At 34.5% G+C, this 17,348-nt stretch overlaps 1 protein-coding gene and 1 pseudogene across 5 annotated transcripts in view; both read right to left on the minus strand.

The window, feature by feature from the left end:
* CADM2 (cell adhesion molecule 2) overlaps nt 1-17,348 on the minus strand; it is a 1,065,941-nt gene that overhangs the window by 665,733 nt on the left and 382,860 nt on the right. The window lies entirely within an intron of this gene.
* Nucleotides 8,436-8,887, minus strand: LOC113917527 (annotated as a pseudogene).

Below are 17,348 nucleotides of genomic sequence, written 5' to 3' on the forward strand. Positions count from 1 at the left end.
TGATATTTCTAGAATAGATGATATATGCATACAGAATATGCAGATAAAAGGCGAATAAATGTAGGTATTACCTTGCTAGCTAAAAGGTTTCTTTCAGCTATGTATATGAATCTCATCTATAGATCCCCCCTATTTGATACTATTTACTCTATTAGCATGGAAAATTAAGGATTGACTGCAGGGAAATGTCTAGAAATAATGTTGGTCCACACAACGCTGAGCCCACTCCCCTCTAATCATTTACATGTACAATAGCTAAAACACCACTTTCAACACGGTATTTTTTGCTCTTCCTTGTAACTATTGTTGAAGATGAAATTAGATCATCAGAAGCTAGTGGTCTGTGAAGGACACAATGCTTCTCTATCACCATTGAACAATAGTTAGTGATGTATAACCCAGAGCCTTGAAACTGAAAAGTTATAAGTATTCAAGAGCTCTAGTCATACACAAAACTCAGGTGATAATAGCTTTAGTAATTGCTAAAATTATTAAAAAGACATCTCTGCTATGAGGCCATAAAAATGTACCCAAATTAATTTGTGTGGGTAATTCATCAGTGCTTTTTTAGTTCAGTTATTTCTTCAACGTTGTAGCCTACACATCCCCCAAGATATGAATGAGGAGAACACAGGATTCCACCTCTCATCATGCTTTTGAGAAGGTCATGTTATCAATTTTGGGTAGTTTCTAACTGCAGATTCCTGATTTTCAAATGTATCCTTAGTAATTATGTGGTATTCATATGCATGTAGTAGGAACCTTAAGGACATGATAGTGAACTGGTATATCACTACATTCATTTTAGTCTCATTCCTTTCTGGTCCAAGTCACAGGGCTGAAAATAGACTGAGCAGCATAGCATATATACATAATGCTGAACTTAGAAATATATATGTATAGTATGAAAGTACTCCAGAAATACAGTTAGTATGAAAGCATTCCCTACTATATCAGCTTTTCTCTAATTCTTACAGCAACTAAGAATTTAATTAAGCCTCTCAGGAAAGACACATTTATTGATTCCTTATTATGTTCCAGGGACTATCCTGGGAGCTAATGATATAATTGTGAATAAATGTGGTCAATGTCCAAGAACCTTACGATTTTGATTTAAGTCCCCAAGCAATAAATAAGCAATCACAAAATAGTGTCTTAACACTGTGGAAGCACATAGTAAGGGTGAGTTATCCAGCCTTGGAATTATTTATTTCTAAGTAAAATTCTGTAGCCCAGGAGAATGTATCCTATTTTTTTTTTGCATACTTCCTATATATTACTCTAGTGCCTGATAGGTGAAAAATAAATATTTATGGAACTGAACTAACAACATTAGACATTTTGCTTATGTGTTGGTTTGCAAGAAACAAATGTGCAAGTACATTTAAAGTATTTTACATTTCTGTAAGTTGTTATTCAATAGAAAAACCCACTCTAAAATTAACACGTTATTAAATGTATTTCATCAGAGGGTGCATGAATATTAAAATATATGGATAGAACACAATTTTGATATTATGTATCAAAATCATCCATCATTAACAGGACATATTAATTTATGACATATTATGATATTCTCTGTGTTATGGAATGTGTTTCCTTTGAGAAAGAGGTTGAACATGCATGTCAGGATACTATGTAAGAAAAAGCCAGTGACGTAGCTAAGCGAGCTATAATGATTTTAACTCTAGTTAATCCACTCTTTATTTCAAATAAGAGCACTGGTAGAAGAGTAAAATTATTATTCCCCATATTCCAATCATTGTACCCACTAATTGGTAAAAATTTAAGATTCGGTTATAAATAAAAAGAAAGATAGTAAAATGAAAGATTGATATGAAATATACAGTGAGATATTAGTTCTTCAAAGATTTTTATCCATTCACAGAGTGACATACAATTCTAGTGGTGGTGTTTGATATTGAAGTTTTTTTTTAAATCAGCATTTTTAAGGCACTTAAAGCAAATGCTACTATTAAATTAGTTTATTTTTTTTGTCTGAATTAGCCATTATACAAGTACTCAGAGTCTTATTTATACAATATGGTGACATCTCCCCTGTGGTTAAAATTTTTCTGATAAAAGCCTTAGAATTTTCTCCTTTCAAAGATTATAAATGAAAAATTACCACAAATAACAAGCCTAACAAAACAACATTCTGACTGCATTGTCATATTTATTATAAAACACTTGGTTCACTGCATTTTGGCATTTTATACAACTGGTTCTGACAGTGATTAACATGGTTTGGGCTTCTGCAGTTTCACCCAAGAGAAATAAAACACCAAAATCTCCGCAGGTGTGTAATGGGCCAGAGATTTACAATCTGTTCTGCAAAGTCAGACTTCAAAGACTTGAAAAAAATTCTAAAGTTGGCAATGCCTCTATCATCACTATTATTTAAGGTTTTTTCCATATTTCAAAAGGAACTGTGTGGCTAATTGCAAAGATTTTATCTCCAATTTGACTTCCATGCAAGTCTCTTCAGAAGACAAATTTCATTATACATTTGCACATTCCAGGTGAACAGACAGCCCCTATATGAAGCCGCAAACTAAATAATTAAGTATTTACTTGTACTTCCAAGGAGACTTCACTTACTTGAAGTATGTTGCACCATTTAACTGATGCTAAGGAGGAGCTCAGAAGTACTCAGGTAATTACCAAATGACAATCAGGCAGTAGCACCTGGGCCATGGCAGCCCCAGGACAAGTGCCCATAATTGCTTCCATGATTGCGTGGTGTGCACCTAATATTAAACTTACCCAATTAGGGTCAGAATGCACATGATCGTTTCAATTATAGGAATGTTCATCTTCCTGAGAGCTGCTCACAGAGGAAAAGGTTCAAATAGTGTTACTGAAATTTTTAAATGTAAGAGTTTACCCCTTTTAGTGGATAATCGGGTCTACATGTGTGCTTGACCTGAGTACAAATTTTTCCACCTGTTAGAAGAATTTTCCACTTTACATATTTTCAAACATCATCACTGTAGTTTACCATTCCATGAGTAAACAACTAGAAAACAGTACAAAGGAATATCAGTTTAATGATATGTCCCTCAGAAAATCAGTAGCGGATTACTTTCTTTAAACTTTCTGTTCATAACTTTGATGAAAGCACCCAGTAATCTCTCTGTCAACCAAGGCTATTACTAACAGAAATGAAATAAATTGAATAATAGGCCAATATTTTTAGTCAATTTAACCACCAAAGGTTTTGATTGCTATGATATTTTGCCTGAAGTATAGTTCCCTTTACTTCAAATACATTTGTTGAAAATTGTCAAGGTCATAGATGCACACATTAACTGTATCAGTCAAGGTAGCAAAGAGAACAGCCTTCCCCCATTATAGCAGATTGCAGCCTTCGTTCCAACACTTATCATCACCTTACAACCTTGCTTAAAAGAGGGAATAATCTGGGAAGAAAGAAAAAAAAGAAGCCCTCCTAATTCTTCATTCACAAAGTATGCCTAGTACTAAGTATATATTATATATATATATATATTTTATACATCATATATAATATAATCTGATTACATATTCACATATATGAATATAAATTATTATCTGAAAACCATCACAATACTGCACATTTTAAAGATTCGATATTTTTAGGATATGGATAAAAAAATATTCACTTATTGAAACTATTTCTTAAAAACATAAACAAAAGATTTAATTGCAAATGTGCTACCAAAGTTCTTAGTAGTGTGTGAAGAATAGCATTCTGTGATTTTCCAGTGTTTTAAAATCCTACACTTAATTCTCTTTCCATTCTTCGAGGTTTTTGTAGTAGGAACAAGCATACAATCCTAAACAAGTATCAGAACCACAAGGGTATGTTGCTTGGCTTTGTTTCCTGACTAAAGTTATTGCATTGTATCTGCCAGGATGCTTTAGCAAGTTTCAATCAATAATGTTAACCTGAAGCCAGCATTGACCTAACTGAACTTGAACTTGCTGTAACATTTTATTACAAAGATTGGAGGCTGTAATAATTCATTGTTTTAAAATAAAAAATAGAACCTTTTAGATTTATATAAAAGCCATAATTTATGTAGTGATGTTAATTTCGAGGGAACGATGTGCTTTAATCTCTCATTCTGCTTGCCATTTTGTGACAGAAATGCTGAAGCCATCTGAAGGTTACAAACAATGTTCACTAATAACGAGCTCTTATGTCCTTGTAGGTTTCACTTTGATGGATATCCATAGTGTTTACCCATGACATAATTCTACTGAGGAAAAACACATCTTGAAAATACAGTTTGTGCTTTCACCTTCAAATATAACCAGCATGATTTTTAAAATAAACTAAAAATGAGAAATAAGTACACATTTTTGTCATAGTCCTGTGATAATTTTTATTATAGGCACTGCTAGATTTAATTGCTAAAAACAAGCTTGCTATAGAAAGAAGAGTTGATATAGAGGAGTGCCTTCTATGGATTATATATTATTTAAAATCCATCCATTTCTTCACAAAACAGGTATTACCTTCCTAATGAGACATATACATGTTTCCCTCTGGAAAAAAAAGTTATCAATTTTAATAAAGCCTTATCATAAACTAGTCTCCATGTTTCAATGTCCATTTTGGTGGAGTGTTTATTTTATTTTGTTTTATTTTTTTTAAGATTTAATTTATTTAATTTAGAGATGGGAGTTGGGGGAGAGAGACAGCCGGCTTTGTGCTGAGCACAAAGCCTGACACGAGGCTCTACCCCAAGACCCTGGGATCATGACCTGAGCCGAAATCAAGAGTCGGAGGGACGCCTAACCAACTGAGCTACCCAGGAGCCCCTTGGTAGAGTGTTTGTAGCTAACCACCAGTACCCTTTACCATTTTCTCGCATTACCTATTGGTTCATATTATAATCATTCAGGCAATGTGGAATGAAAATAACCAAAGACACACATATAAGGTCTCTTTTAAATGCTTCACTATCCATATAAAAATAGGGTATCAAAGTATTACAGTCCTTTACATGAAAAATAATAGAAAACCATATGTTGAGATGTTCATGCTTTGTATAAACTGGGTTTTCAATCGAGACTCCTGAGTTGTTAGCATTGGCTACACAAAGAAGCTTGGTGTTTGGGGACTCTAATCCAATACCGTTCAACATGAAATGTTATCAATTGAATCCAAAGGTGTTTTAATCAGAAGTTAATATTCCATTTGCATTACACTTTGTTTCCATGGGCTTTCTCACAGATTTCAATATAAAAATGACCTCACTGGGCGCCTGGGTGGCTCAGTTGGTTAAGCGACTGCCTTCGGCTCAGGTCATGATCCTGGAGTCCCGGGATCGAGTCCCGCATCGGGCTCCCTGCTCAGCAGGGAGTCTGCTTCTCCCTCTGACCCTCTTCCCTCTTGTGCTCTCTATCTCTCATTCTCTCTCAAATAAATAAATAAAATCTTTAAAAAAAAAAAAAAATGACCTCACTGGTTTACCTCTAACAGATGTCTATTTCAGTAAATTATGCATTAGCTATCTTTCTCAATATATATACACTATGAAATGACCTTACATAAAACTCTATACAAGGAGGATTAAATTTGGAAATTGTGTGTGAGATGATCACAGAAACCCATTATTCATTTAACAAGTTTGTGTCTACGTCCTGTGCAATGCCGTTTAGCCCTGGGATTCCATGAACAAAATACAGGCCTCGGCGAGACTTTGAGTACTCAGGCAGAAAACAGCTATTGTAACTCTCATATACAAATTTAGACTTTATCCATGACACCATGTCAGCATAAATGATTTACTAAAAGTATACAATGAACTCAATAGAGATGTCTTGAGAATCTTCACATGAAAAACTTACACTCCTTATAGATACCAGTGTATGAATTTTGATATGCCCTTAACTATGTATTTATTTCTACCTTGTAAAACAATCAACTCAATGTTAGTGAAAATAAGACACTAGAGAATTCATAACTGTATAAAACTCTGAGATACGTAGGAAGCACCTTTAAACACATACAGTGTCAATAAGTATATAAATTATGTAAACAAACGGGTTAAAGTTCCGGTTCACATTAAAAAAAAAAAAGTGAGAATTGAAACTTCCCTTTTTTTTCCCTCCCCAAGAATGTGCATCTCATTATGTAAAGGATTTTAATACTGATTTATAGGTGAACATATAGAGAAGTTATCAAGGACAGACTTTCATTAGGTTTTTGAAAAGTAGTTTCTAAATATATGCATGTCACTTTAATGAAAAGAGTGATGATAGTAATTTCTAAATGACCTACAGATGTGTTTATATAGAACCTGCCTATCTCTATTGGGCAAATTTTCCATTTAACTTCACATATATCAAATGGGGGAGTGTGGGCAATTGCAGATACAGTTATTTGATATTCATATGAAGAAATCCAGCAATTTCTTCAAAAAGAATATTTTTGATAAGTGAAATTTGGGGGCTATCTTGAATGGTAGGAGACATCCTCTCTGATTCCAAATTATAGTATCTGAAAAGTAGAACTGTATGGAGACACTCCACCTGCTTCAGGAAACCTGCAGCTACCCCTGTACTGGAAAACATCTGTCCTTAAGATGGTGAGATGTAATTACTGCAGGAGATCTGAGCTATTCCATATGCCTAATCTCACTGGGCAGGCCCTATAATTTGCTGGAGGTCCAAGCAAAAGTTGTATGGGCTTCATTGTTTTTGAAAAGCATTCCCAAAGCTGATGCTACCTCAAATCCCAGTCAGAATTGTTGGTAATAAAAAAAAAAAAAAAAAATTATACCTAAGGGCCTTTTTCCTGATAATTAAAATCCACTCTTTACCAATATCTTCAGGGGGAAAAAAATCACTTCCCTTTAAAGCACAATACATATATTCTCACTTTCTAAAGTTATGTGTTAGAAATGGCTAGCTAGGGCGCCTGGGTGGCTCAGTTGGTTAAGCGACTGCCTTCGGCTCAGGTCATGATCCTGGAGTCCCGGGATCGAGTCCTACATCGGGCTTCCTGCTCAGCAGGGAGTCTGCTTCTCCCTCTGACCCTCTTCCCTCTCGTGCTTTCTATCTCTCATTCTCTCTCTCTCAAATAAATAAATAAAATCTTTAAAAAAAAAAAAAAAGAAATGGCTAGCTAGTCCTCAAATATTCACGGGCAAGAGTTTTGGCAGAAGTAGCTTCCCAGACAGTGACTATAGTTCCTTGTGCCACTTACATCCAGTCTTGGCCTTATAACTAATGTGGGTTTTTAAAGAAGTGGTAGGTCTTCCACCCTCGATCTTTTCAAATCCTTTCTGCTGACTAGAAGCAAATTCCAAGACCCTGTGCAATGGTGTAGCTGCTAGCTGGAAGGAAGCTGGATTCTGGATGACAGAAAGTCACCCTCTGATATGCAACACTCATGTGGGACTCAGGTGATGGAGGAATAAGCTTCTATTCTGCGAAACTACTCTAATTGGGAGATTCTTCACTCTAGCTGCTAGTGGTATTCTCAGTATGTCAGGACCATCATTATGCTTGGCAATTATGGATCCGAAAATACATTCAATAACCATTCAGTACTTGCTACAGACCAGGAACTATGCCAGTCCCTTGGAATAAAAGATGGCTATGACACAAGTTTTTTCTTAAGCCCAAACAAGAAAGAGATGGGAAAAAAAAATGCAGAAGTATAAATGATATACTGTGTCCTGGGAGGAGTGGAGGGTAGAACTGTAGGTGGCAGTATGAGCAAAGGCAATCAGTGAGAGATTGCACGCTCAGGATGCTGTACTGCAGATGATTTCCTGTAGCTGTTGGCTGCTGTTGAAGCATGGGAGTGGCTTGGTATCTCTACAACAGTGAACAATGGTATCAAGAGAACAAGTCTAGACTTGGGGAGACCAGTTAGCGGTCAATACTCCTGTAGTGCTCCATGGAAATGCAATTATGGCTTGCTCCAGGGCAGCGGTGATGGGTGTGATTAATTGGATTAATTGGGTTGGCAGAGAAGGTGAGACAGATTGAGCTTACTCTAAATGGTTGTACCAACAGTTAAATATTCAAGGAGAGGCCAATTGAGAAGAAAATATGGTTAATTCAATTTTTATTATATTAAATTTCAACTGTCCATTAGCTATGGAAGTTGTGATGACCAACCAGCAGTTGAATACATGAATCCAAAGATCAAAAATAAGTCTGACCTGAAAAGCAAATCTGATTTATGGAAGTCAACTTTTGTGATTTTGTTTAGTTTTACATTCACAGCTATGTTCTGAATGTTGGTATTGGCAAAAACACTACCTTTTAGTATAATAGATGGATCATATATTTTATTTTATTTTCATTTTTAATCATATATATTTTATTATTTTAAATTTTTAAAAAATCTTTAAATATATATTTGAACATTATAATTTAACTGGTAATTACTTTAACATTCTTCCAAAAGAACTTTTGTAACTGATACTCTAATTTGGGTTAAATGTATCACTACTCAGTTTTAACTTTTGAAATGTTTTCCACACAGGACTTTGCTCACTGATGTAAGCCTCAGTTGTTATAATTCTGTAGCAAATGCTGTCTGTGTATGGTTTGGAGGCAGTCTTAGCTGTAGTGCACATAAGATTAATAGCATTTACTGTGTTGTGTACTGGAAGTATCTGTAAATTACTACCCAGGAATCTCTGCTAAATCCTGAACATCAGTTTCCATTCCCCAGGCCCATGGAGGGCAGTAGACAGAACCAAAAAACTCTTTGGGTGAATATTAATAAACTTCTCAATTTTGGCTAGAAATATTTCTTCAGCTGATATAAAGCATTCTTTAGCCTCCATCAATAAAAATGCAAGTCCTTAAGAGATGAGTTAATAATACTAGTGGTTGTCCATTTTATTTTTTCTTTTCTGCCATTTTCAGCCATCTGTCTGTCTCTGGATCAACCCAGCTTCTAATGGTGCGTCTAATCAGATCCCTGGGGCCATGTCACCTCCCCAACTTCCAGAATGTTCCCCAAGTAGCCAGAAGTGATGGATCATATATTTTAAAATGTACTTTATACTTGGTATTTTATTAGGTAAATAAAGTAGATGGGTCATTAGTATTTAAATTCCTAAGCTTTGTCAGAAATACATAAAGCTTTCTATGTTCTGCTTACTAATGGTTCTCTATGCTATCTTTAGTAATAATCTTTAATCTGCTTAATATGTCAAAATCGATTGTATTCTAGAAACTGAGAGAAATTCTACTTGATATTTTCAAAAACAAATTGTTCTGTGTTTATCTTTTGTATGTGTATATTTACTTTTTAAATTTAATTTTGCATACAATATAACAATTATATTATTGTAGCCTTGAATACAATGGCATTATTGGAAAACTGCATTTAAATGTTTTACTAACATTTACTAACAGTTGCTGATATGATTCTCTAAATAGGCTTTGATGATCTTCCTGACAGAATATTATTTACACTTAAATATAGCAATTTAGTTTAATTTTAAAAGGAAATTTTTGTTTTCATAGACTTGGTATCACATTTTTTCCCTCACTTTCAATATGCCAGGCACGATGGACAAATCTACGACTCCAATAAAGTAGTGTTCTCTCAATTTGTTTACTGTATATCAATGGAGTTAAGAGAATATTAGTGTCCCTCTTTCCTCATCAAAAATCCATGACCACATTTGCCTGGAATGAAGAGAATCAGAGGGAGAATTGGTAGTTCTGATCTGAGAAAAGAGGGCTTTGTTGTCAGGATTATGTCCGGGTCTCCTAGACCCCACACTATCTCATTAGGAAGATTTCCATTCACTGACTCATAATTGGACCAGAGACTGTGCTCTAGAACATATCTTAGTGTATCCGATTTCCAAGAGGCTTAGCCCTTAAATCATTTACATTCCGTGCACAGTGCTCCAGCCCCTTGTCATCACTTTGCTTGTCCCACATCAGAGGACTTTTTGATAAAATTGCTCTGTCTTGCTTTAAAGATGCAACACAAAGCCATACTGAGAATGCTTTTCCATGGGCTTGTATTACTTTGACAATCTCAACAAAGAGATAATATGAATAGACAGAGATTAATCCCTTTCTTTTAGAAATGCTGCCTTTTAGTCCTGGGGAAATATGCTCATTTGCATAGTTGAAATACAGCAGACTGAGTTCCTTAGCCCCTTCTACCCTTCTCAGTCAAGCCTAACACCCATGAATCAATGGTAAGTGTAATGAGGCTGTAAAAGAAGACATCCTGGTGGAGAGATTGTGCCAGATCCCTTAGGACTCTTAAGACAATGATTTATATCTGTTTGAATTTACACAACACCATTGTCACATTATAAAGTGTTTCAGGAATGACCAACTGCTAACCTGCAGCTTGATTTTGCAATTTCCCATTAAGTGCAACCCAGTATCTCCAAACTTCTTTCTTATTTGCAGCTCCAATTTTTCATTGAAATCAATGTTCAGTCAGTCATGCACTAAAAGAGCCTATCAGTCTTAAGTTCTCCATTTCTATAGTGCACATATATTATACTCTTAATTTACAATTAACAGTATTCAGTGAATATGTCTTCATAATGAGTATTTCTTGTGGATGTAACACATAAATGGCTTTTCTAAGATTGGTGCTCAATTTTTCCCAAATTTGTAATCAATTTTATTGGCTATGCAATTTCGTTCCTTTGGTCAATCACTCTTTAAATTGGCTCTAGCTTAATGCATCACAGCAAATGATTTTCAGAAATCATTAGGCACATGAAAATGCATATTCAACTCACGCAGTTTTAATTGACCCCATTCACACCTACCAATGGCACTCTTAGACAATCTGCCTACTTTGCTTCTCTTTATTTCATTAAACTCTGAGTTTACAATCTACTTGTAAGTATCTCTTTCATGGATCTGTGTTATATTCTTTTTCTTTTTTTTTTTTTTTTTTTTTCTTTTTCTTTCTTTCTTTCTTTCTTTCTTTCTTTCTTTCTTTTTTCTTTCTTTTCTTCTTTCTTTCTTTCTTTTTCTCTTTTTTCTTTCTTTTTTTTGGTGTCCTTGGGTGGGCTCAAATACATTAGTTCTTCATAAAAGATTGCTATGACGCCCTGCTGTTAATAAGACTGGCCATGGTTTAGAGAAGAAGTTCACCTCTAGAAAGCCAAACTCAGAATCATTTATAATGGTTCTCAACCAGGGATGAGTCTGTTCTTGAGGGGACATTTGGCCATGTTTGCAGATGGTTTTGATTGTTACAACTTGGGGAGAGGATGTTACTGGCATCCAGTGAGTAGAGGTCAGGGATTCTGCTACACATTCTACAATGGATAGGTCAGTCTTCCACAGAGAACAATAATCCATTTGAAAATGTCAATAGTGTTAAAATGAGATAGCCTCGCCTATAAAATGTCTTATAAAATACTTTTGAATGATTTAAAGGCTGGCTAGAGAACCTACTGTGACATCAGAGAAATCTGAAAGCTGGGTTTTGGAATTTCAGCAAATCATTTTTTCCCTGAGTTTGGCTCTGATTTCTATAATTTGCTGAGAGTGATGGAGAGTGTTGACAAACCATCTTTAAAATTAAGCCACTAATGACTATATCCCTCCTACTTTTAGGTTTTTTTTTCCATATATGTTGCAAGGTCTCTAGAAAATAAATTAAAATATTTTAATTGAAAAATTAGAATAACAAAATTCATATTTAAAATTAGCTCAATGCAAATATAAGATCTTAAAAACACCTTTCCAATAGCCTCATTAATCATAGAAAAACTTGTGCTAACTAATCCCTATACCTTTATGCTGGCAGAGAGTGGAAAGTCAACAATATCATTATTCCTCTGATTCAATTCATCTTTAAACCAATTTATCTTGACAAAGTCATTCACAAATTTTCCAACACTTCGGCTTAGTTTTGTATTTATAAATAATCATTTTCTGCTACTTCATCAAAGACCCCTTTCAAAGACTTCACAAAGTAGTAGGAATGGAGTATAGCAGTTGTAAAATGAAAACTAAATGCAAATGGAAAATTGAGTAGAACATTTAAGTCATGGCATTTGAACATTCCTAGTTGTACTGTTTTTATCTGTGCCCCAGAGATTGTTATTGTGTCTTGCAAAAGAATACTGTATATATAATTCTCCTTCCCATACCTGTGACCTACTGAAAATCAAGAACATTTTGCAAAATACAAGCTTACATCTTTTCAAAATACAAATCTCATAATATTCACTTAAAATCTTTCATTGGCTTCCAATTATCAAAACACCAGAGTCCTTCACTGGCCAGCAGATTCTGCATGGACTGGCTCCAGACTACACCTCCAACTTCTCTTCACTTTCTCCTGGAGCCAGATCTGTCTACCAGCCACCCTAATGTTTTTGCCATTGCTTGGAGGTGCCCTGCCCCATCCCATCATAGCTCTTCTTTCTATACCATTCCTTAGCCATTTTTTCCTTTATTTTTTTTTCCATGCTAACACAAATCATTGCTCAAGGTTGATTGGAGAATTCAACTGTTTGTATAAGAACACATCCCCAAACACTGTGACACCAGAATATTCTTACTCTAGCTAACAATTTCCCTCTGCTACTTCATCTGTTGAAATTTTCTGATAAACCATCAACACCATCCACTAGATAAGCAGTTGTTGAGGGTTGGCAATGTCTATTCAAATTTTGATTTAGTAACCATTTATTTTGTATATAAAACACACTCTGGGGGCATCTGGGTGGTTCAGTCAGTTAAGCATCTGACTTTTGGTTTCGGCTCAGGTCATGATCTCCTCATCATGGGATTGAGACCCACCTCCAGCTCTTCTCAGCACGGAGTCTGCTTCAGATTCTCTCTCCTTCTCCCTCCCACTCACTCACTCTCTTTCTCTCAAATAAAAAAATTATAAATCTTTAAAAAAATGTTCTGTAGTATTAGTTGAAGTAAATTATTTAATTCAGAACATGGTTTAAAATGGCATATTATAAAATGGATATCTACCAAAACAAAACAAACAAAAATGGCGTATTCAGTGGATCACAACATTCATACTTCCACCTAGGTTTAGGGTTGACCCTCTATTTTAAAGTCAGAATATCTTATTTCCAGATCATGTTACAGCAAAGATGGAACTTGGCAGCAGTCATTCAGATTTGTTCCAAACAAGCTGAGAATAAATAAATAACTAGCTCACTTCCCCCCCCCCCCACTTAAATTACACCAGCCCTGGGATGCCTGGGTGGCTCAGTCAGTTAAGCGTCTACCTTCGGTTCAGGTCATGATCCCGGGGTCCTGGGATCGAGTCCCACATTGGGCTCCCTGCTCATTGGGGAGCCAGCTTCTCCCTCTCCCTCTGCTGCTCCCCTGCTTGTTCCCTCTCTGTCTTTCTCTCTGTCAAATAAATTAATAAAATCTTTTAAAAAAATTACACCAGCCCCTTTACTATATCTCAAAAATAATAGACCCACTCCTTCCTTGGATCTTACCACTTGTGAAAATATTCTTTCCTCAGGTGTCCTCATGGCTCTATTCAAAGGCCACCCTGTATAACTTCACAACTCCCATCTTTTCCCTGTTTTATTTTCTCCTTAGCTCTTCCTACAGTTATTATACTACACATATGACTCGTTTACCATGTTTTATCATCTATGTATCCACCATGATGCAAGTTTCAGCAAAGTGAGCTTTAACCGTTTTGTCCCTATTCTATACCCCATCCCTAGAATAGTGCCTGGCACATAGTAAGTACCCATGGAACTCTTGTCTACTAAATGAATAAAAAAAGGCAGTAATAAATGTCTAGTTAAATTATACTAACAGAAACTAGCAACTTGTGAGGATCAGGAATCTACCTATATAGAAAGCCAGAGTGACTTCTTTAACTGTAGCAAAAGAACGAGTTGTCTTTGTCTCTGTCTCTCTCTATCTCTCTCTGTTAGGTATTCTGTGTAAAAGGACATATATTTAAAACCCACACATGCATACAAAAACATGCACACTTATTTTTGACACTAAAATAGACTATATTTTGATTTGATATATTTTCACATATGAAAATTTCTCTAAAGTTTCATATATGATTCAAGAATTTTCCAAATAGTGGTTGATTTAGCAACTATAAGACAATTCATTATCTCATTCTGCCATTTACCTAACGATAAAAATTTCTTCTCATTATATCATGGACTTGAATATAAATAAAGGTATATTTTAAAAGTCGACACGTTGAATTCTATAAATCTGTTTTATTCCTGATTCATAATCTCTACCTAGAAAACTCATATTGAAGAGTAAAGAATAATATTTGCATTTACATTTAAAAAAGAAAAATAAGTACATTATAATTATGTAAAATTGTAACTTTTCATAATACACTAATAATCTAACATTTATTAAAACTGAAAGTTAAACACGCTCACTTTTCTCAAAGTTAATATTTTTATTGTAAATTCAAATGGTCAAATTTTCATTATAAAACAAGGATGAGTGATTGCTTAATCCTTTACTAATTTCAAGCGCATTGATTTTGGAAATAGAACTTTAAAAAAATATTGAGTGGAAAGAAAAAATTAGCAAGCAAGACATCTAATGAATATGCTTTTACCATTGACATAGAAATCAAATTACATGGCAATACTATAACAAAAGAGATTTTGAAATGCGTGCTACTTGGGAAAAAAGATCTAAGGAAAAAGAAACAAAAAAGTCCCTAAATAATGACTCACTATGATAAAATAACTCATTGAAAAATATCTTTAATGCAAAAAAATCATATATAATTCATTAAACTGAAAAATAAAACACCACAACATTTCCCTGAAGCTTTAAAGCATGAGTATTTATATGTGAAGCAAGGAGTAAGGGATAAATTTGGAGGGGCAAGAACAGAGATAAAAGGAAACATAAAAATTATAGAACCAATTGTCATTTTCATAAAGTTTCCTACATTGCAATTCAGAGCAGGGAAATTGCCTAACTGTGATTCTTTTCTGAAGTGTTTTAATAGAATGGAATCCTGCTGTGTGTTTCTTTGCAGTTATAAAAGCCACTGACTTGAACTTCCCTAAGGGTAGCCTGAGCTTTGGAATTCTTCTATTCCAAGAGATATGCTTTTTCTCCTCAATTCTTTAAAGCATAAAAAAAAATAAACAAAAAATATTCAAATATTATTATCCATAAAAAATGATAGACACAACAAATCATTTTATTAGATGATCACTAAGAATAGATTAGCAGTTACTCTATAGAAAATAAGTGGAACATGTTCATAGTGTTGAGAGATAAATAAGCTTTCAGAAACTCAGGAAAAAAGAATCAGTATAGATTGGCTTGAAAACCTCCCACTTATGGGCTCATTAGTGTTAAATTAAAATTTCTTTAAGGCTTAGCATGACTCTAGGAAAGAGACACACCATGTTGTCTGCCCATTTGAGGAAGAAAAATTCAGCTGTATTAATAATCAGAAACTCACGGATGCAGTGGGTCCAGAGAATATAACATCACTTGAAAAGCTAAGCTGGATTTGACATGGTCATTCAGTCACTTGAGACAGAAGGTGATTTTCTTTTTAAATCATAAAATTACAAATTTCAAAAAAGCATGTAGGCGTTTTAGATGTTGTGGAAACAAAACTGATATTTTTACCCTCCGACCATCATGTACCTGTACATTACCTTCCAAGGGAAGAAACAAGAAAACAAAACAAGACAAAAAAAACACTATTGAACTCTGAGATAAGCCAAAAATAAATCTAGTCAGTCCTGGTTCCCCAAATAAATGAAACTATGGAGGTCCCTATTAAACCTGAATCTCTAATCAAAATCACCTTTATCTTTGACCCTACATTGTGATAACCATAAAAGAAATTTGCCATTTTCCACCACTAACATATTAATGTACAATTGTTAACTTAGATAATCTTGCAGTTATTTTCCTGTGTTTTTATTTGGCAAGACAGTTCTACTAATATCAGACTCACAAATAAAAAGAAAACAGGTGAGCTAGGTGAAGGGGATTAAGGGTATACTTACAGTGATGATAACGCATAAAATTATCGAATCACTATATGGTACACCTGAAACTAATATAATACTGTATGCTGATTGTACTAGAAATAAAATAAAAATAAAAATAAATTTTTAAAAAGTAGACTGCTTTTGTTTCCTGTGCTTATCTTTCAGTATTACTTTCACAGGACAAAAGATGACAACACTCAATATGTATAGATTCTATAAAGTTGTTTTGGATGCATCAGAATAACATCATTAGAAGACGAACTATGGTGCCTTCATTATTAACCTTTTAAGAACCATTCAAATTACACAAATATGTGAGTGACATGTACTTTTATATGAGGGATAAAATGTCATAATCTTACATCTGCCTTAGGTGTAAAAGTGTTTAAGGAAATAGTCAAATAATTACCATTTTATGTATTTTAGGATATACATATATACATATATGTGCACCCATGTGTGTGTGTGTGTGTGTGTGTGTGTGTGTGTGTGTGTGTACACAGACAAGACTCAGGTCTTAAAAACCTTTACCTTAGAAGTACATTCCCGTTTTCACGACTGGATATATTTGCAAGCAGCTGAACAATTCCTGCATTCCCTCAGCCTATGCAGTAAACTTTACCTATGTGGAAGCTTTCCCAACCCTGTGTGATCCCTGATTAAATTGAGCAGGTGGTTAAATATTCATAGTCACTTGAGGGACAATAGTTTATTCCTTTTACCAGCTTACACCCCTTCAACAATTGAAAGAAGCACCAGCTATTGCTTTAACTATAAATTATGCCTATTTAAAAGCGATATCACTTCGATGACCCTGTTTGACTGAACAGGGTATATGTTAATTTTAAAATATGAAATATTTCTTCCACTGTGGTAAGCAAATCGGCTGGTAGGAACCACTAAGTTCAGTCAAAAATACTTTAACTCACCAAAGATGACTCTTTTACTCAGTTCAATCATGTCGAATTTAGAAATATTTTATTTGAGTAAGCATCTGGAATATGGTTCATCAAATAATCAATAGATTTAATGCACATTATGTATCAAATGTTCACATACTCTTCTGAGAAAAGTACTGTGATAAACATGAAAAGGTAGAATCAGCCTATTAAATCAAATACTTGTTCAGCATATCTAAGCTTTACCTTTCAAATAATTTTTTGAGAACATTTTTATTTTGTTTCTTGAAAATATTTCTGTTTGATCATAGCTATATGTAAAATACTGCCAACATTCTTTCCACACTAACTCATGCTTCAAGTAAATACCCCTTGTTTTAAATTTATTCCTTGTTCCACAGGGGAATATCCAACCCATATTTCAAGACTCAATTCAGAAGCCATCTCTTCTCTAAAGCGGGAGAACTGTCTACTCCTCTTTCCC

Source organism: Zalophus californianus, chromosome 1, assembly GCF_009762305.2.
Source record: "Zalophus californianus isolate mZalCal1 chromosome 1, mZalCal1.pri.v2, whole genome shotgun sequence".
Taxonomy (NCBI): domain Eukaryota; kingdom Metazoa; phylum Chordata; class Mammalia; order Carnivora; family Otariidae; genus Zalophus; species Zalophus californianus.